At 32.9% G+C, this 21,516-nt stretch overlaps 1 long non-coding RNA gene across 1 annotated transcript; it reads left to right on the top strand.

Annotated features, from left to right (window-relative positions):
• Window positions 1-661: 661 nt before the first annotated feature.
• LOC127703273 (uncharacterized) lies at window positions 662-20,892 on the top strand. Its single transcript, XR_007982888.1, has 2 exons — window positions 662-1,251; window positions 20,816-20,892. It is a non-coding gene; the product is annotated as an uncharacterized LOC127703273 (long non-coding RNA).
• Window positions 20,893-21,516: the final 624 nt, after the last annotated feature.

Raw genomic sequence — 21,516 nt, 5'->3', positions numbered from 1 at the left:
GCTCGAATTCGAATCCCGCTTAATTTTTTCGATTGAAATTAGTAAGTGCAAGAATTTAGTTCATTCAATTTTGAGCTGAATTTAAGAAGTATTTATATTTTATAAAAATAAGAAGATGTTAGCCCGCATTGCGTGATATGTCGGGTTATTATTTGTCCTTGACAGAAGCTTAGATGCTGAAAATAATGAATGTTTTACGTTTTTCTAATGTATCACATCTTGTTTACACTGTAAACACTTTATGTTTGCATCCACATTAGCATATTAAGCAACTACATTAAAAAAGGAGTTAAACCAATATGTTTAATCTTTTTACTTATATATTTTTTTTTCTTCTACATTGAATGTTATTTATGGACAATATGTTACGCGTGTCATGTTTGAAAAAAAAAACATTGATACGAAACTCTGAGCAGAGAAGCCCTCATCAACATTAAAATGCCACTTTGTAGTAATAGGCATTTATATATTATATATCATTTCTAATGCTCCAAATTTAAAAAAATTTCCTTTCAAGACCAATAATATATATGTAGAAAACGTAATTAATAATAATTTTTCTCAGATTTTATGCTAAATATTTGCACTTTTATCAGCCAGCTGTGTTGCAGAAAGATTAAGCCGAAAGTAGTTATCCGCAAATCAATATGTGAACAATGTAGAATGTTCTGATTCTACACGCACAATTGAGTTTCTAAAAAACTACGCATATAAAACTCACTGCATTATTTTTTCCGTTTTTTCGAATAACGAAACCTATTCTTTTCTATAATAATAGTCAAGACAATGAAATATATTGTGTTTAATATTCTGACGATTTTGCCCATCCTCACTTATACCTTCGCTGCTAGTATTAGCTTTAGTCACCAGAGTGGCATATCGACTAGCTGTACCAACGGAAAATGTAAAACGGTAGAAGATAGAGGTCATGTTTCAGTAGACTGTAAGAATGGAAATTGTAACAAAGAATATTCCAGTACTCTTTGTAAAAACGGGAAATGTACCCACACCGGTGATGCTGGACCCACGAAAGACATTCCTGAACCAAAGTTTGACTATATGGGAGGTGGTTTCGATTCTTCGGACTTTGGAGATATGAGTGGAGGATATGGTTTTGGAGGCTTTAGGGAGTGTATTGATGGACAAATAGAAGACATGTATTACGAAAGCATGTTTAACAGATGCTACAAAACAATATGCATCAATGGGTTATGGCAGGATCAGTCATTCCGGGGACGTTGTCATAAATGAGTAAGTAAGATGTTCCTTATTGATCCTTTCTGTTCAGTAATACAACATATATTAACGGACTTTAAAAACGCAACACACATTTTGGCGATTTTGTTTATCAAATAATGATTGATACTCAAAGGTTACCATACTTCCTTCTGTTTATAAATCAATACCTGACTTACCTGAGGTTATTGAACATACTGGATTATTGAAGTCGCACGAATTTCTTAAAGCGAAATTTGAAACCCACAAATGATTTTTTAAAGTTTTTTTCTTCGTGAAACAATTCATTCAATCCATACCCACACTTAAATCAGTAAAAAGAAATATTGCATCTCCATATTACCGAGGTTGAGCAATGAAAATCTGAAACAGGCTGTAAGAATATTGCAGGCAGGAATACGAGAAGGTGCTGCTGCCAGACAATTTCACGTCCGAAACTCACCCTACTGACCTTACAACAACGGTACAGGCAGACGGGATTTGTTGATGACCACCCCTGACCAGATCAATATGAAGTGACAACGTCAAGTCAATAAAATTTGATTACGCAACGCCATTTGCGAGACATGTTTATTCATTTATTTTTCAAAAATTGCATATTTGAAAATGGGAGTTAAAAATAATAATAAGTGTTGCGTTTTTAAAGTCCGTCAGTATATTAGTTAAAGAACTGCAGAGGAGGTTCTTTTAACACTTTTCCATGGTTACATCAAACAATGCCAAACCTTATTTTTTTTTATCTATATTACTATTAAAACTAATATCTGAGCTCTATACATGATATTGAGTTTTGATGAATATGCAAGATACGAATTAATCTTGGAAGGAAATTTGAAAAAAAAATTATGAAGATAGCGAGAAAATAATAACATTTTTGACGAAAGGTACATTACAATTTTTACTCTACTTTATTTTTTGTTTTTGTGTGAGGTCACTGTTTTCACTGAAACTACTTTGTAGAAATAGTCAACACCTTACATGCAGAAGGGATTTGCATAAAATGTAAACTTTGCTCGTATGCAAAATGTATGTTGTATATTTGCTTAAAAAACCATAACACATGTCTTTTTAGTTTGTTTTTTTGTGGTGTTGGGTTGTTATTGTGTTGCTGCCAAGTTGACGTATATCAAGAATCTACTATTATTGATATGAAATAGAGAGACGAAAGATACCAAAGGGACGTTCAAACTCATAAGTCGAAAATAAACGGACTACTCCATGGCTAAACAAACAGACAAACAACAGTACACAAAACACAACATAGAAACCTAAAAACTGAGCAACACGAACCCAACCGAAAACTAGGGGTGATCTCAAGTGCTCCGGAAGGGTAAGCAGATCCTGGTCCACATGTGGCACCCGTCGTGTTGCTCATGTAAGTACAAACCCGGTGATCAATATAATTCGGTGGGTCATATTCGGGGAAAAGGGAACGGGACTGTAGTTACGACAATTGGAGCATATCCGTCGTCATCTGTGAAACAGATATTCCATAACGGTCAACTAACTCGTAATGGCGTCCGTCATTTTCAATTAAAAAACAACATTCCTATGAATGGTTCCTATCTGTATATATGTTCTGACAGACTTTAAAACGGGACATTAGATTATTCTTTTCTTATATATTTCTTTTTGAATTTGCAAAATTTGTAAAATACTTCATGTGGTGGTCTCTGAAACCCTGGTTTTCTTCTTGTCCATGGGATTCTTTAACCGCCGAAGACAATAACAACTTGTAACCTACGCCCAACTGATTGACAGAAAAGTCGGTCAGTTCTGTTTGAGATATTTTGAGTTCTTTTTTTGTCCATGCTGATTATGCCTCTGTCTTAGAAATTGCAATCTGTTGGCAGTTTAACAGTTTAAACATGTGCAGAAAACCTTAAAATGATTTTCAACAGTGAATTCTGAGGAATTTCAGTGTATGGCAAACACTTTTGGCGTGAATCTGTCTGCCATAACATTCGGTGACTTGATTAACAGTTGCCACTGAAGTCGTTAGTCTCTCTCGCAAATGGCATTGCAAAATTAAATTTTATTGAGATCATGGTTGGTCATTTACAAATTTCGTCTGCATGTAACGTTGTTAAGGACTGAAAGTGGGGATTTCTGACATGAAACTGTCTAGCATCAGCACGTTGATTTATTCCTGCCTGCAACATTATTATGGTCTGCTTCAGAAGTTTGAAGCACTGTAGCAAAATTAGAGAAAAAGTAAAATACTTAAATACTTTTTGAATTCAATGGGTCTTTAAGTGACCTCATCATACATTTATCAACTGAAAAAAATATCGCATGGTGTTAATGATAATTCATTGACGCTACAGATGCACTGAAAACTTAAAGGATGACTATGATCTATCATGAGGTGAACAGTCCAAACATACTGCTGTATCGACCAAGTTTTGATCAATCAAAGTTCAATATGAAGAATATGCATAATCCATAATAATTAGACTATTTACCGGATTTGTAATAACATGAGCAACACGACGGGTGCCACATGTGGAGCAGGATCTGCTTACCCTTCCGGAGCACCTGAGAGCACCCCCAGTTTTTGGTTGGGTTCCTGTTGCTTAGTCTTTAGTTTTCTATGTTGTGTCTTGTGTACTATTATTTGTCTGTCTTTTTATTTTTTAGCCATGGCGTTGTCAGTTTATTTTCGATCTATGAGTTTGACTGTCCCTCTGGTATCTTTCGCTCCTCTTTTTTGATCTTAAGATGTATTATATATAACTTCCTATATTTTATCAAGATAATAACAGAAACTTAAAGTCTCTATTTCATAATTTCTGTTACAAAGATTGAAAACATGGACATTTAAAAACACATAAAATATAATGAAGAATTCTGACTGTACATGGACAGGTACACACGTACCATGTTATCTATAGTAGGATTTTTCAAATTTGTGTAAAAAATCTGAAATTTTCACAGATGTACACAAATAGTTATATGTATTCGTTGGAATAGTAGCAATGAATTAGCCATTTTAGTCCGATTTTCATATTACATGTAATGGCAATTATCTAAATGATGCAAAGGTCAATTGTCCGTTTTTTCACTGAAGATGACTTATTGCGGAATTACTGAAGAAAAAGTTTTGATTTTTGGGACCGATGTAAATGAAATAACACCTACATAATTTTGTATAACAATTTTATAGATATTTGCAGATTTGTCCATTTTAGCTTTTTATTTTTTTATTTTTATTTTGAATCAACAGAGCGAACTCGATTCTTTGTCTGTTGATGGAGGTTCACCAAGTTACGCAAGGGAATATTTTTAAAGTCAATTTATAAAAGTCAATACTCATGTATCATGTATTGATTGATATAGATATAAAGATTCTTCAAATTTAATAGTGATAAAAATATACGAACTATTCTTTTAACGAATTTTCAACTATCGACTTATGACGTCATGCGTGATGACGTGGAGCATCGCTCTTTGGATTCTGATATGAACAAATTCATTACGATATTAATGTTGATATTCGTATAGAAATAACAGTAACACGGGAGTAAAAAAAATCAAGGTTGGGTGTCCGTTTAAGCTTTGCGTATACAGTGGCAGTACAAATTGTCCCATCTTTCTCCCAGCTATCGATCATTTTTTTTTCAAAATTTGTTCAAGTATCAATTTATCAATGTGAATTCGTTTGTATTTCTTTTCATGATTTGAAGTAAAGTAATTTTTCAAACTTCTTATACCGCGTTTTTTTTTTTAATATATGATGATGTTAAATCAAAAGAAAAAAACTTCAGTAGTTCCAATTTATGGCTTAATAATGGTGCATACTTTGATGAGTTTTTACAACCACTTGGTCGATGCCACTGATGGGGGCGTTAATTTCACCAGCCCACCAGTAGTCAAAACTTTTGTAGGGACATGAAATGTCACCGATGCGATTATTTTCTGTAAATTCACTATTCTTAAAATGTTAAGTTATTGAAACACTAAGAGTATTTTTCTACCTCATGCGTATATAGTTTTACAACTTTCAGATTCAAACGCCGCTGATTCGTATGGAGACGACACGCGAGTCTGTCGTACCCAAATTATAAGCCTGGTATCTTTGATCAGTCTTTGTTTTTAATCTGACATTACTAGTATAACGAGTACCGTATTTTTACATTCATGTAGTAGAATTTTATTGCGCTTAATCCTGTTGGAAGTTTTTCCGCGTATATCTAGTTTAGTCTTCTCCCATGAACATTGTATAACAATAGAATAGTTACAAAGCATGCAAGCAAACAATACAATACATTATATATATTGGATATGTAAAAAAGATGATGTGTGATGATGTGATTGGTTGTATACAATATACATATATATGCACTTTATTGTGCTATATTATACAATTAGAAATATATCCACTTAATCCTCTTATCGATTGCATACATTGTATTGATCAATGTTTTATATTTAACATTAAGTAAGATGCTAAAACTTGTTACCATATATTACGCTTCTTCTGTAGTAAATCGTGTTAACATTATACACACTTTATGTTCATAACCATATTACATGTTCGATAGTACATGGGGAATAAAGCCATATGTTGACTCTATAGTGCTTGTATGCTAGTGTTTCTGTTGTTGTAAATATCATGCACAATATATGTTGCAGTTGTAAATTATTTTAAAACTTGGATACAATGGAAACTGTATAACCACCAGTTTATGTCTATGTTATTTTTTTCTTTTGACAGTGAAGGACACTTTATTGATTGATTGATTGATTGATTGGTATTTAACGCCACTTTCAACACTTTAGTGCTATTTCGTGGTGGTCAGTTTTATTGGTTGGAGGAAGCCGGAGTGTCCGCAGAGAACCACCGACCTTTGATAGGAAAACTGACACTCCTAGTCAATTATGATTAGAGTCGAGCGCACGTGCCATGTGCGGCATACGAACCGCCAGTTTTGACAGACTAGTGATACAGTAGTTCGACTACTTAGACCACTCGGCCACCGAGGCCCCCTAAGAACAATTTAAAGAGAGTTTTTATGTTCAAACATTAAAAACAAATCTGCTGAAATAGAAAAAAAATTCGAAAGAATCTAAGTAAAATTTTATACAACCATGCAATACTGTAAAATCAGAAATTATTGCGAGATTTTTATTAATATGAATAATGCGAGTTGATGCGTATCGAAATATCAGACCTTTTCAACAACTGTCTACACCAACAGTTGACAACGACACCGACAGGTAAAAGTGCCTGAAATGTAAGGGGTAGTCTTAAAAACAGTAATTATCGTATATATACAGTCCGCCAAAAGTTAAGCACCACCTATTTTTATTGCATCGAAAATTTTTTCATTTAAAATTTCGGTTAATCCCCGAAAAAGAGAAAATATTCATGTAGCAATTTTGCTAACATATACCATAAACAAACCATAAACTTAAGTTTGGTCACTTATGCAGGTTCTATGCATTTGAATTTTGCGTTCGTAGAAATAGTGAAAATTACACAAATCAGAAACGGAATTTAAGTTTCACTGTGATTTTATTTTTTTACAACAATTAATCACCCAATATCATTAAAAGTCTCTACAAATAATCTTTGGCATGTTCGGCAAATTTTATGTCAATATTTGAGTCAATATAATGTGTAACCACCTCTCTTCCGGTACAGTTACATAACACGGCGTCTCATACTCTGTACAAGCCTTCTGAAGTTTAGTTGAGCAAATCTATTCCATTCATCAACCATTGCCACTCTTAAATCGCCAAGATTTTGCAAAGGTGGGTTCTCTGCGATTGAGATTTCTGCCAATGGCATCCCAGACATGTTTTATAGGGTTCATGTCTGGAGACATGGAAGGCCAAAAGATAGTGTCAATGGCTTCTTGCTCTTTGTACTCGGTTACAATCATTGGTCTGTGTGGTCTAGCGTTGTCGTCCATTTACAAGGGTCTTGACGCAAGTGGATGATTATCAAAATGAGGGACTACAATGTTTCTAGGCACCAAATCCATGTATGTCTGTCCGTTCATGTTACCCTGCAGAATATGCATACCCAGCTTACAACAGTATCAGAAGCAACCCCATACTGTAACACCACCAGCACCAAATGCAGTCGTTGGGCAAATGTTGTTTTGGTCATAGGCAGTTTTATTATCCCGCCAAACGCGTATTCTGCCGTCTATTGGTCGTAACAGAAACAGACTCTCATCTGACCAATGAACTTTTTGCCAGCTTCTCATGTTCCAGCGTCGATGGTCATTAGCCCATTGAAACCTGATTATACGGTGCCTGGCTGTTAGGGCAGGTCTCTTCACAACATGACGTGCTCTTAGGTAGCCTCTATGAAGTCGACGGAGCAATGTTCGAACACTAACACGACCACCTGGAGGCCAGTGGTTTCTAAGCTGTGGAGCAGGAGTAAATGGGTTGGCTTTAGCACGACCAATAAGCAGTCTGTCATCACGACAGTTAGTTAAACGGGGTCTTCCGGACCTTGGTCTATCATTTACTGTTCCTGTGTCATCATGACGTTGTAAAATTCTGACAATGATGGTGTGATTAACATTGAAATGGTTACCTGTGCTCCTAGTGCTCCTACCGGCATTTGACATGCCAATTGCTTGCCAACGTTCAGTCACAGATAACTTACGCCTTGTCATATTTCACAAGGACTTGGTGAAGGTCAAATTTCACCTGTACGCGGGACAGTAGGTATATGATTTAAAGGCATCGAAACAGTGCATTTGTAAAAGTGCAGTTGACCTTTAATAAAAAGTTGCTTGGCGGGTTTATCGAAGTACAATCTTTTTGGTCGTAATGAATTTTCTTAGTGTATGTTAAAGGCAATTCATAACACCAAACATAAATATTTTTTTCGAAATAGATAAAAAAATATTGCCAGTTATATTTAGGTGGTGCTTAACTTTTGGCGGACTGTATATATATGTATACTGGCTTACAACGACATTTTTACAGAGGATGACCTTGAGGTCACTCCGATGTATTGCTATCGCCTAAATTTCCATTATGCAAATTAGTTTTGGGATTTCAACCGATCTATAAAAATTATAGATCCGCGGTCATTACAAGGGAAAAAAGTGCATTTGTATACCTGCGATTCCGTTCTCCGTTCGTACGATGTTTCATCAAAAAATGGAATCATTTCAGTTGTTGATTTAGTACTGAAAATTTGACTGAATTATCTCCTTATTAAATACGGTTTTATATGTTTAATAGGTGTTTAAGAAAGAGGTCAGGTGCTCATGTTCATTCATAAAATTATCGTTCATTCATGTATTTATCGTAAAATCAAAATCAAAATCACTACACTAATCGATTACCTGTATAGTATCTAAAAATAGACAAACTTAACTGACTCCCCTTACTGTAGTGTGTGATAACATTTTGTGAGGGAATTCGATGTTTGCTATACCACTGTTCATTTCAACGCACTTTATGACGATACCACTTTATCAATATGAATGAAATTTTTTGCAGTGTTTTAAGAAATAATTTTACTTTAAAATCGCGTATCATTTGTGAACTATTAAATGTTTTACAAGGACGAATTTTCTGTATAAAGTCAATAATTGTGTGAACTTTTGAAGCCCAAACTTTTTATAGCCTTAAATACGCTAATGAAAGATCCGAAAACTATACCCATACAGAACGACATGTTTTTGAAATTGTAGCAAAACTTTTGGTTGACAAATTTTAATTCGTTATTGCATAAATATTAACTTGAAATATCTGTCATTTTCTCCCTACCCAGTTTACCTCTATTACTCATTATGATGTGGACTTGACATTGTTATTGAATCTAATGCAATTTGATTGGATTAAGTTATTATTAGATTACCTTCAAACTGTTCATGCTTTTTCGTACGAGTATATTGATTAAATCAGAGCGTGCATGAATGTGTACAGAAAATTAAATGACCTGCAAACTGGACACTGGACCAGTCCATATTACGTTTTATCAATGAATAGATTTTTTTTTTATTTCCCAAATTACAGGGCCCATAAAGGGCATAAAATCAGATACAATTGATTTACATAATTGGTAACAACAACAATAATAGCGGCATATAAATAGATATTTAGTATATAAGCATTGGTCAGAATCAGATGAACGAAACTTAAGGTATGAAAGGTAACAATTGCCACTTTTTATCTTTTCACATAATTTTCCACATACACATTAGATAAATTATTTTTGATAGCCTATTGCGGAGAAAAAAGAGAAAGTTCTATTCCATTAAATACGCCATTTTTCGAAGATAAATGCAGAAAAACGGCCAGGTAAAATTGTTGTTTATCCTAAAAAAAAATACAATTTTCAGTTTCATTAGAATATTATGATAATAATAAATCCCAAATTTATGTAGTCATTAGATAAAGTCCTTATATGTCCGATCTGCCTATTTTTGGACATCAAAAGACAATACGATCGTTTTAAGGTCAATTTCGTCTACCTCACGCAATCTTGTTAGGCACTATAATGAAATGGACCTGAAATTTATTTCACATGTTTCCTGAAAATTGATAAATATCAATGCAACATAGAGCTGTTTGTTCTAGTTCGTATAATGACAATTTAATGTCATGTTTGTTTGTGATGACCCCCCTTTTCGGGATTGCATCAGAATTATAGTTATCTCGTATCGCATGAGGATGACACATGTCAACTGAGCAATTATGTTTGGGACTTAGTTTTAAGGAATGATGTCAAAGTAACATTATGAAAATATTTTAAGTAAGCTGAAATATATATTTATTTTTTACATGTTTATGTCTTGTAAGATATTTTATTTCTGTCCCGTTTTTCAACATTTGCGTCTGGAAAGTTGAAATGTTTTAACTGAATGGTTAATTTAAATTAATTATGAAAATGGTTAAAATTAAATCAATAAAGGAAATTATTGCCCAGTTACAAACACTACCAGGGGATAATCCATAATGATTTTTTTTTTCAGTTATATGTTTCAGCACATGTATAATTAACCCCAACTTTAGCCTGGTAAACTTGTTGTCTCCTTGTAAAATATAAAACATATTTAAAATGATTTCCTGCTAAAGTCTTATATTGATATAAAGTTAAAACCGTCTTGCTTCTCACTAGTCAACACTCCTGTCCTGTCAGGTTTAATTCTTATATATATGGATGAAAAATAAAAGTCCACAAAACATTAACTTGGCAGCAATTGCTTTTACAGCCTTTAAGACTTTGATTTTTTTTTACAGAAGAGTGTCCACCATGCACTTGCATTACACTATAATAATAGTAGAATAGTATGATATACATATAGATGAAAATTATATATACATGCAACCGTAATATTAATATAATATATAACAACAAACCAGTGTATTCTCTGGAACTATTATTATATTAGTATAATAGTCTAAGGTATACTGATTTGTATCACTACAATATAATAGTTATTACGGTGAGGTTGAATTTCCTGTCATTTATTCATCATCCAAGCACGAACTTGTATAAGAAAAAAATATCTCTGTAAATTAACCTCAGTTTCAGGTATAGAGATGTGATCTGTTTCTGTGACATGTGCTTTTGACCATCCACAAGAACCTGCGGTCATCCGATGTTCAGTACTTCAGTACTTTGATTCTTGTTTTGGTAGTAATAAAATTGAGAATGGAAATGGGGAATATGTCAAAGAGACAATTACCCGACCAAAGAGCAGACAACAGCCGAAGGCCACCAATGGGTCTTCAATGCAGCGAGAAAATCCCGCACCCGGAGGTGGTCCTCAGCTAGCCCAAATAAAAGTGTGTACTAGTTCAGTGAAAATGGACGTCACACTAAACTCCAAAACTTATAAATGAACTAATATTAAAAAACATACAAGACTAACAAAGGCCAGAGGCTCCTGACTTAGGACAGGCGCAAAAATGCGGCGGGGTTAAACATGTTTTGCGAGATCTCAACCCTCCCCCTTTACCTCTAGCCAATGTAGAAAAAAGAATCAATTGTTAGACTTCACTTTTATTTTTTAATTGAGTATGAACAAAAGGCTAGAAGTATCTCAATATTGTGTTTCGTCTTTTAAGACGATGAGCTTCTAGCTCGCTCATGATCTTTGTGAAATTGGAAAAAAATGAAAAATGACCTGTTTTTAAGTATTGGATGTTTAATCAAACTATTGTTTACGTCTGTTGACAAGGGCAGTACTTGTCTTGGCCTTCAACACGGAGCCTTGACTTACACCGAACAGCAAGCTATAAAGGGCCCCAAAAATGACTAGTGTAAAACCATTCAAACAGGAAAACCAACGGTCTGATCTATCATAAATAATATAAAAAACGAGAAACGAGAAACACTTATGAACCACATCTGTTCAACAAACAACAACCATTGAACTTCAGGTTCCTGAATTAGGACAGGTGCAAACAAATGGAGCGGGTTTAAACGTTTTCATAGGCGCCAACCTTCACCTAATGTTCTCATTTCTTAATAGTTTTTAAATCACCACTTTGATGGTTAGCTGAATTCTTTATTCAGTAACAATACTATTTAATTTTCGACATTTTACTTCAAATTTATTTTCCGGATAACGAAAATTGATTTGACGTGAAGTAAATGAATACCAAAGGGTGGCGATTTTGGTATATTTAATCTCCCAGGAGAACACATTCTTCTGGCAACTAAAGTGGACCATGTCTGCAATTTGTTGCATCAATGTGAATTATTGGGCCTTATTCTGGTCAACCTTCGATCAGCTCTCGATGGCTCTTATAAAACTAACAAAGATATTTGATTTTCGTAAATTGTTTTGTTAAATATTAGGCCGTTAGTCTGCTCAATTGGATTGTTTCATATTTTTCATGTTGGGGATTTTTATAGCCGACTATCCGGTATGGGTTTTTCTCATTGTTGAAGGCCGTACAGTTGCCTATAATTGCTTATCTCCACTTCATTTGAACTTTGGTGGATAGTTGTCTCATTGGCAATTATAACACATCTCTTCATTTTTAGATTAATACTGTGAAATCGAATATGTGTATGTAATGTTATTCTTGAATTATTTGCAACTTTAATACGACCTCTCCTTTTCACCTGAAACTTATAGGTGTCATTAGTCGGTTTTGGGAGTTATTGAAAAAGGTCTTATAAGAACTCGCATTCTGATATCTTATAATACATATATCTGTATGCAGATTTTCCTGAAATCGCAATAATTAATCTCGCATTTTTGTTCATTCTTCAAAAATCGCATTAATAAATGCACACAATAATTGTTGAATTAACAGTATATACATGTTTGCATAAAAAAATATGACTGAAGTAATGGACAGTGCGAGAGAGAGAACAATCATTTACAACTACCATACGTGTAGATTTGAGTACATTTTAATTTCATTTTCTAAAATTATGCTTGTCCCCCATGTCTTTTTTTTTCAAGAAATAAGTGGTACCTGAAGTATGCATGGCATGTTTATGAAATTTTATATTCATAAAAGGCCTGTCCGTGTTTCATTTTAGTGTTGTCTGTCTTTCTTCGACTTGATGCTGTTTTATTGTACCCATGGTATTTCATTTTTATATATTGAACATTTTGGTACCCGGAAAACTATTTTGTGTCATATCTATCTAGATCACGTGTTGTTTATTTAATTTGTGGTTGTCTTGATTTTCATTCTTTGTTGAGTTGGTCAGTGTTGTTAGGTGCAGGGTGTTGTGGTTTTTAATCTTTAAGACAATTTCACTTATCTTCTTTATGTTCTGCAGCTGTGATTTGGAAGTATTCAGCCGATATCGTTTATAAATCCGTAAATCAATACATTAATAATGTTAAATGTTTGTTGCTTATTGACGGTGTATTAAGTCCTGAAAAAAACTGCGCATATTGTGTTGTATGTTTTCCATTTTGGAAAACGATATTCATTTTATTTCAAGAAACAAGACGAGGCGATGAAGTACATTGTGTATTTCATTCTAGCAGTTCTAACATTCGCCGTAGCTTATACGCTTGACACTGGTATAAGCTTTAGTCATAAAAGTGGTTTGTCATCAATCTGTATAAACGGAAAATGTAAAACCGACGAAAACAGAGGTTTTGTTTCATTGGAATGTAAGGATGGCAAATGTAAGAAAGAATATTCCAATACTGTTTGCCATGATGGAAAATGTACCCATACTGAAAATCCAGAATCTCAAGAAAACATTCCTAAACCAAAGTTTCCTGATATATTAGATGGATTTAATTTTCTAAACTTTGGTGACATGGGATTACCGTTTGATGAATGTAAAGATGGACAAATTAATAATATGTTTTATGTCAAGCTCTTCAACACATGTTATAAAACAATTTGTGTAAATGGATTATGGAAGGACAAAACTGTCCATGGACCTTGTTATGAAGGTTAATGACTAATAGAAAATGTGAGTAATGTCACTGGTTCCACTTTGTTATTTTTGTCTGTACTATTAGACGTGTTAGGAAAGGGGTTTAAGTACCGCGCTGATGTTAAATACCAATACCGATACAAAATTTAAGTGGGGACTTTCTCAAAATGCAATTGCATTGAAAAGTATCCCGGCGTAGTATAGTTTAGCTTTGTGGTGTGTTTGATACAATATGAAGCGAACGGTTAACGTCGACTCCATTTTTTAAGACGTGCATTTGCCTTACGTAGATCTTCATACATTCATTTGTATTTGTTTGATTTGGGAGTGCAAAACAAAACTTAAAAAAATATATGTAAGGGTCAAGAATGGGAATGGCGGATTTTACGGCCACAAGTTCAAATATATACATTAAATGATATAAGTAGAATATGTTTAATAGTCAAATAACTCAGTTTGCCTCTCCATAAGTCCGGTACACAATTCAACAATTTGATTGGATTCGTGTCTTGGATGTCTCCACAAAGTTCCGACAACCCTAAATGTTTTTAAACATCTGATGGCGTGTTCGACATAAACTTGACATTCTAAATTTCTTCTATTTAGTTTTTTGCATTTTCTGTTTTTCCCTTTGCGGTTTTGTCTTATTTGGTGTCTCCTACTATGGCGTAACAATTGGTGAGAGGTTTGCATAAATCTTATCACACAAATTAACTCAGTTTGGAGGAAAATCCAATTCCAAGTTGGTGCCAATTCTTGGAAGAAAGTTGTCTTGCTGCGCATCGTTTTAATATTCAAGAAAACCACTTTCCACGAGCCGTATGTGATTCGTATTGTCTACTACTATCTGGAGATGAATGCAATAAATGGACAGAAGGACGAAAGAACGGACGGATGGACCCATCCATCCATCACTATATACCGTCCAATTTAGAAAGCGGAGAGTATAGTGAATATTACGCAAAACAAAATGAAGGAAATCGAAAAAAAAAAAAAAAAATGCCCGACATATAATTTAGCAGGCTTTGCAAGAGGTGAAAATGAACATTCCATTTTCAAAATATCCTTCTGACCCAAAGATAATAAAATCAACGTCTCCATATGAAAAGTTTAACGCCACTTTCAACAGTATCTCAATTAAATCGTGGTGTTCTGTTTTGTTGGTGGAGAAAGCCGTGTTACCAAGAAAAAAAAATTCCGACCCTTCACCGAAACGTAAATTTAACATGCTTGAATAATACCCAAATGTGGTAATCTTTTAAAACTTAATTCGATAACCTCTTTTGTCTGAAAAACTAACTGACAAAAATTGATAGACAGAAAATGTCAGTTAAAATGTGAATTAGAATAATTAATTCACACATTTTTATGGGGTTTTTAAAGGTAGTCCCTTTTCAGCATAATGATTAAATTAAATTGCCAGAGTGACCTTTCTAGATAAAATAAAAAGACAAAGATAATCAAATTGAAAAAGTTTTTGTTTCATGCTTTTATTTTTTTTTTAATTTGCCTAGTACACAAATTTCTACTTTTTTTTCACTAGAATTTTAAGCTACACATTTCTCTATTATAGAAAATGATATAAAATAAGGAGATGTGGTATGATTGCCAAAGAAGACAACTATCTACCAGAGACCAAATGACGTAAATGTTTGCAACTATAGGTCACCGTATGCCCTCCAACAAGGAGCAAAACCCATCCTGCATAAAAGCTATGAAAGGCCCCGACATGAAAAGTATATCTTAAAACATTTTCAAATAAACGAACATTTTGAACAAAGATTGATTTAGAGTAAAAAATAGGATTCGGATGTGATTTGATTGCAGTGATTTTTTTAATTTATTTATTTTGATCACTTTGCAGATTTTCCTTGTCGTTCAACAACATAGTAAGAAATGGGGGAACAACGATCTTAGACTTATTCGATCACTACTATGAAACAATGCAATTTTATGATAATAATATTAATAATGATCGTGTTGTTTTGCTGGATCCTCCTCAGTGTATTGCGGAATAAATTGTTATTATTTAATTGTATAAAAGTCATCTCAGCATTATCAAACAAACCCATACAGGTAACTATAATGAATGATTATCTGGACTTTTTGAGACGGTCCCCACAATAGCCTGTAGTGGTATTGGTATTTAACATCAGCGTCAAAATCGTATTGACTTTCCTAACACGTCTATTTCAAACATTTTCATGTATGAAATTGACATCGTTTGTAAGACCTTTAAAATTTGGTTAGATGAATTCATGTAGACCTTTACATTTTCGTAGCGTTAATACTTCTTATTTGAAATGTTAAAAAATTGATAAAAGTGCAGTCAATTGCTTTTTTTACCTTAATAACCGTGGTGTCATCCTGGTTTGCCCACATTTAATTGCAGGTTTATAAAAACATAGGGTGTTTTGTTGTTTTAACAATTATAGTTTATTTCTGAATTATAGTCATATTTTCTACCTCTATTTTACCTGTAAATATTATAAAAGATGCTTATTTCTACTATTAAATCAAGGAAAATGTGCAAAAATATTTTATAAATTTAACAGAAAATGTATTGAATTTGACAAATATTTAAAAAAATTTCATTCTGGGGAAAAAAATGTAAAAAGTAAAATGATGAAACATTTTCTTTTTCTTTTATTTTTTCACCTTATTTATTTATTTTTTTTTATTTTAATAAACACTTTGTTCTGAAATTTAATATATAAAAACCAATAAATTCTAAAAAATAAATATAAATGCAACTGTTCAGTAGCCCAGCAGTAATCTGCATCCAGTTATAGCACTTTCTTCTTTCAATTTATAATAAGTTCTATGTTCCCACTAGTGTATGTTCTACTGTCAGGAAAAGACGAGATCAACTACTCACGCTTCTTCAGACACATACTTTACATCGCTGAACTTAATCATTTACAACTTCAACCAGAAACTGTATTTATTGATTACGAGACAGAAACCAACAACGCAACAGGGACAGTGTTCCCAGGGGTAACCGTGAAAGGCTGCTTCTTCCACTTTACCCTGTGTATTTGGCGACTGGCACAGAAATGTGGACTAAAGTCATACTATAAGGAAAATGAAGACATCATTCAACTTATACGACAAGCCGCAGTACTATCTCTCAATCCACACTACCTTGTTGATGATGTTTGGCTTACAACTTTAGAAGACATTGGTGAAGCTGACACCATATTTGCTACAACATCATTTACTGATTATATGACAGAGTCTTGGGTTGAAGGATATCGCTTTTTGTGGAACCATTTCTTTACCGAAAGACCCACATCACCAACCCCTTGGAATTTTGGCACAATAAAATTAAGAAGAGACTCTACCATGCCCACCCCAACATCTAGAAGATTATCGAGTTACTCAAGAAGAGTCAGGCACTAGCAGAATGTACAATTATCCAGTATGCAACAGGAGGAGCCTGCCCACCAAAATGACGACGATACAAAGTTATAGACACCAGCCTCTAACTACTAAAATACAGATACTAACACGGACACATCTACGTGATATACTTCTCTGTCGCAACATCCCATCTTCTTCGATTGAACTGAATGACTTTTTGAAATATTGTAATTTGTGCCTTACATGTAGTGACTTTGTAAATAAAATGTTTGTGACTTTGTTAATAAATAAATGTTTTGTTACTTTTGAAATATATATAAAATTTTGTACTTTTCATCATTATACAGATAGTGACCCATATTACTTATTTTTACCATAAGTGCTTTTATTTTATTTTCTTATGCAAGGCATGTATAAATTTGCTTCATTAGTTACAAAAATTATGTTTGCAATTAAAGAAAACTTTACCATATATTGATGTATTTATACCATAATCACTAATATTTGATTTATATATTTTTTATCTATACAAATAAAAGTTGAACTACAAAATGAAAAATACCTGAATATATAGAAAACACAGATAAACTATAAACCTATTAAGTTGGAACAGACTATACAATTGTATGCTCATTAACCCTTTTGTCTTTTTTGTTTTCTTTACTAATAGATAATTGGTACAATTAAATGAGGGCAAACCAGGAGTAAACCATAACCGTGATATCTTTTTCGTAATTTATATGAATATTTAATCTTTTGTACTTAAAATCAATCCTTCAAATTTATGTTGGCAACGAAAACATCAACAGTGGGTCTGACTTTCAAAAAGAAATTTGGGGACAGTTAGATCCCTTTTGTAATTTTCTAATTCTGCATCTTTTTTTTGTGTTAAATAAATAACACCGAATTCTGAAGTTACAGAAATAATCTTTTATAATCAAGCCTTCGTATTACTAAGATATTAATGGGTTTCCTTCATGTATAACAAAGATTTTTAAACAATATGCATATTAGGAAAATAGGTTAATTAACCACAGAAAATCAACTATGTTGATAAAAAATATTTCACCATTATTCATATTATCTTATATAATGGTGAAAACTATTTAAACACTGTAATATGTATATGTATAGGTTAGACAATACTTGGTCATGTTTTATGAAGATTTAAAGCCCAAGGCGTAGCCAAGTATTGTCTGACCAACTTAGAACATATTCACACTTACGAGTGACTTTGCAAAATTATCCTTCCCCATTGTAATATTCAAACCTTAATAAGAATTCACTTTTTATAAAAGTATTAACTAGGTTAATAAAACGAATGTATACCATAGGTAATGATCATTTTAATGTATAAAATGAAATAGCACTAACATAGTTTTATGAGGACAAAAAGGATAAATTGTTCAAACATTGAGTTTTTCTTCTGCTTCAGGTAAAATTTAATACTTATATACCTTAAATTTCTTTATCTTAAAAAGCACACAATATTATATAAATCAGCTTTTTGATATTTTTATATTTTTTGATAATTATAAAACTCACTCTATAAATATTTGAATTACAACCATTCAACATCAGATGCTTACTTTTTTTATGAATGTACATGTATTGTGTTTTTTTTCTCGAAAAAAATCCTTTGATTTATACATGTATATCAGCAGTCTGACATTGTTTTCTTGAAAGGAAAAAAAATAATTGACTCGAATGTCTGCTATCAAAATTGAATAAAAGATTATTTTACCTACATCTTTGCCCCCATTTCATTTTTTTGTTTGTTATATATATGTATCATGATAAACATTTGCAAAATTCAAAACGTTTTTTATAATTCTTTTCTCTTTCATCTTTAAGGTTCATCATAACCTTTTGGCTAATATGACCGTATTTACACCACAAATTTTACTCTGAGTTCAGACAAACCTGTGCACCTTGAAAAGTTTTAAGGCATGGCAGGAACTGGATAAATAGATTTTAAATGCATTTAATGTTTCAGAAAATTATAAACTTTTCTGGATTTTGCTATTCATTTTTTTTCCATTCCTGCAGAAGGTGCCAAAATAACTTAAGTTAGGAAAGAGGTTTGAGAAGCTCCCCCCATATAATAAATGTTGTGAGTAGTATTGATTTAAATGGACAATAGATGGACAATAGACATCTGCAAACACTGGGTGATTTGAACTGTGTAACTGAGTGGACCGTATCAAATGAAACTCATGTGTTTGTTTATTTTGCTGTCATCTGCAGACTGGAAAAACATGCACATCAAAATCCAGGCAAAGTTTTAATTTTCTGGATCCTAGACTACACATACATTTTATATATCTAGGTCCTGCCATGCCTTAAAACTTTCCTAGATGCATCAGTTTGTCTGTACTCATAGTAGATTGTGTAGTGTAAGCACGGCCCTATTTTTCAATTCCTTTTGACGAACTTTAATCAGTAGGCTATTTTCCCAAGGAAAATGCCTCAGGGGATTTTACACTTCGTTAGTGTAGTTATTAAGAGTTCACTTTCATAATTAATCTACAATGAAAAGTCATTCATGAAAAGCATTTTATAGTGCATGGAAAGCCATGTACTATGACAATTAGAAGGGAAAAAACTGACTTTTCATTGGACGAGAAGGAGTTTTGTTTATCGCTGAAGCCTTCAAGGCCGTACGATCGTACGATGACCTCATATAGTCATATCATCACCGTGCTTTGGTCTTTGGTGGATAGTGGTCTCAATTGGCAATTATACATCTCCGCATTCTTATAAAAAAAATGATGTATAAATTTCGCACTATATAAAGTGTTTCGATTGATTGTTGTTTACCTAACGACCATTGGCAATGATTGCATTTTATTCGTTTTACTGAAGAAAGGGCTTACGTAGATACCAGCATCTTGTCTTACAACTGAGTAAAAAAACTTTCGTGTGAAAAAAACCCACTCTGATTCGAACACAAACACAAATTTTCTTCAACTGACACCATGCTGTTTTTATTGACAACATACTTGTTACAGAAAAAGGACATTTTTTTCAAAAATAATCGGCATTCCTGTGAGAAACAACTGTGCTCCCCTTATCGTTGACTTGCACATTTATTCGCTTGAGTCAGCAATCAAAAGAGGAGTTTTGCAAGAAAATACACTAGCATTATCTTTAAACTTATGTGTTTCACTTGCAATGAACGGACAGATGTAACTAGTGGTCCACTACATTTTAGTTTTAGGTGTATGTTTAGGTTTATGTGAACTGTTGTTTATCTGTTCGACTTTTTTCCTACCATATGGCTGTTTGTATTTCAACCACCTGTGGATTTTATTAACTTTCCTTCTTTGGTTTTTTCCCTCCTTTTTGTACTGCTTTTGAGAAATGATGACAGGTTGGACATTTTGTTTCGCTATCTTTTGTTGTATATCACGTGATGTAGATACAAAGTGGGTTGTTTGTTCTTTTCTTTTTTAAAACAATTGGTAAGATTTATTTTCTTCCTATTATGGATTTGTCAGTTCTTTTATCATTTCGTGTTTTCGATTTTGATTTTAAAGTGGGCTAGTTTTCCTACTATTTATAAAATTGGAAATTATATTTTCATCACCGGAAAACGAAGGTCGTAGTTGTGTTTACTAGTACTGTATTGCTCTCACACGCTATTGTTAAACTATCAAAATTCTGAATATTAAGAATAGCACATTTTTACGTAGTTACATTGTTATGGATTTTGATTTGCCTCTTTTCGTCTTCTGCTCTTATTTGAACAATTAAATTAGCATTGATCTACACCTGTGTATTCTTATTTATTTTTGTAATGCTATACCTAAAACATTTGTATTGATTTAGCTGATTGATACCACATAATTATATTTATCTTTTTAGATAAAAGGACGCCTTAGAGTGGTATCACGTATACACAAGAGGAAAAGATTGTCATCAATTAAAGTTTCTTTAATTTCGATGTTTGTTATTTCATTTACATATTCAAAATCTACATTATCGAAAACATAAAACATCCAGAAAAATAACTAACTGCATGAAAATAAAAAAGAAAGACACACCAGTAATCGGAGATCCATGTGATAAAATGCAGACCACGATTTCATGAGAAAAAAAAACATATGGAAAGCATTACAGGATAAAAACATGCAAGTAAAAATCGAACAATAAATCATTTTTTAAATAATATGTTTAAAAATAAAACAAATGGAGACAAACACACTAAATCTATATCCACGTCAAGGTGGTAGCTATCATATAAGTCAGTTTACAAAGAAATTAAGTAATGCAGTTACCTTATTTGATCAAAGGAATGATTACAGGAAGCTTCTATGTAAATATGCCTCCATTGACGACAAAGAGATAAACATGTACCAAGGAGCTGTAGTTATTTTAGAAACACTTTACCCCAACAGATATCACATTCGTGAATGAATCAGTAATACTTGTACTTATATTCATTTAAAAAAAACCATTCAGAACCGATATATGGGTCATTTTCAAAGATGTCGAATCTTGAAATAGCAAAATTAAATAAAAGTTCCTAATTATTTAAATGACGCTCTTCATATTAAGCAAATCAA

Source organism: Mytilus californianus, unplaced genomic scaffold (assembly GCF_021869535.1).
Source record: "Mytilus californianus isolate M0D057914Y unplaced genomic scaffold, xbMytCali1.0.p SCAF_5, whole genome shotgun sequence".
In the NCBI taxonomy this organism is placed as follows: Eukaryota; Metazoa; Mollusca; class Bivalvia; order Mytilida; family Mytilidae; genus Mytilus; species Mytilus californianus.
Note: the sequence above shows the minus strand (reverse complement) of the source record. Positions and strands in the feature narration are given on the sequence as shown.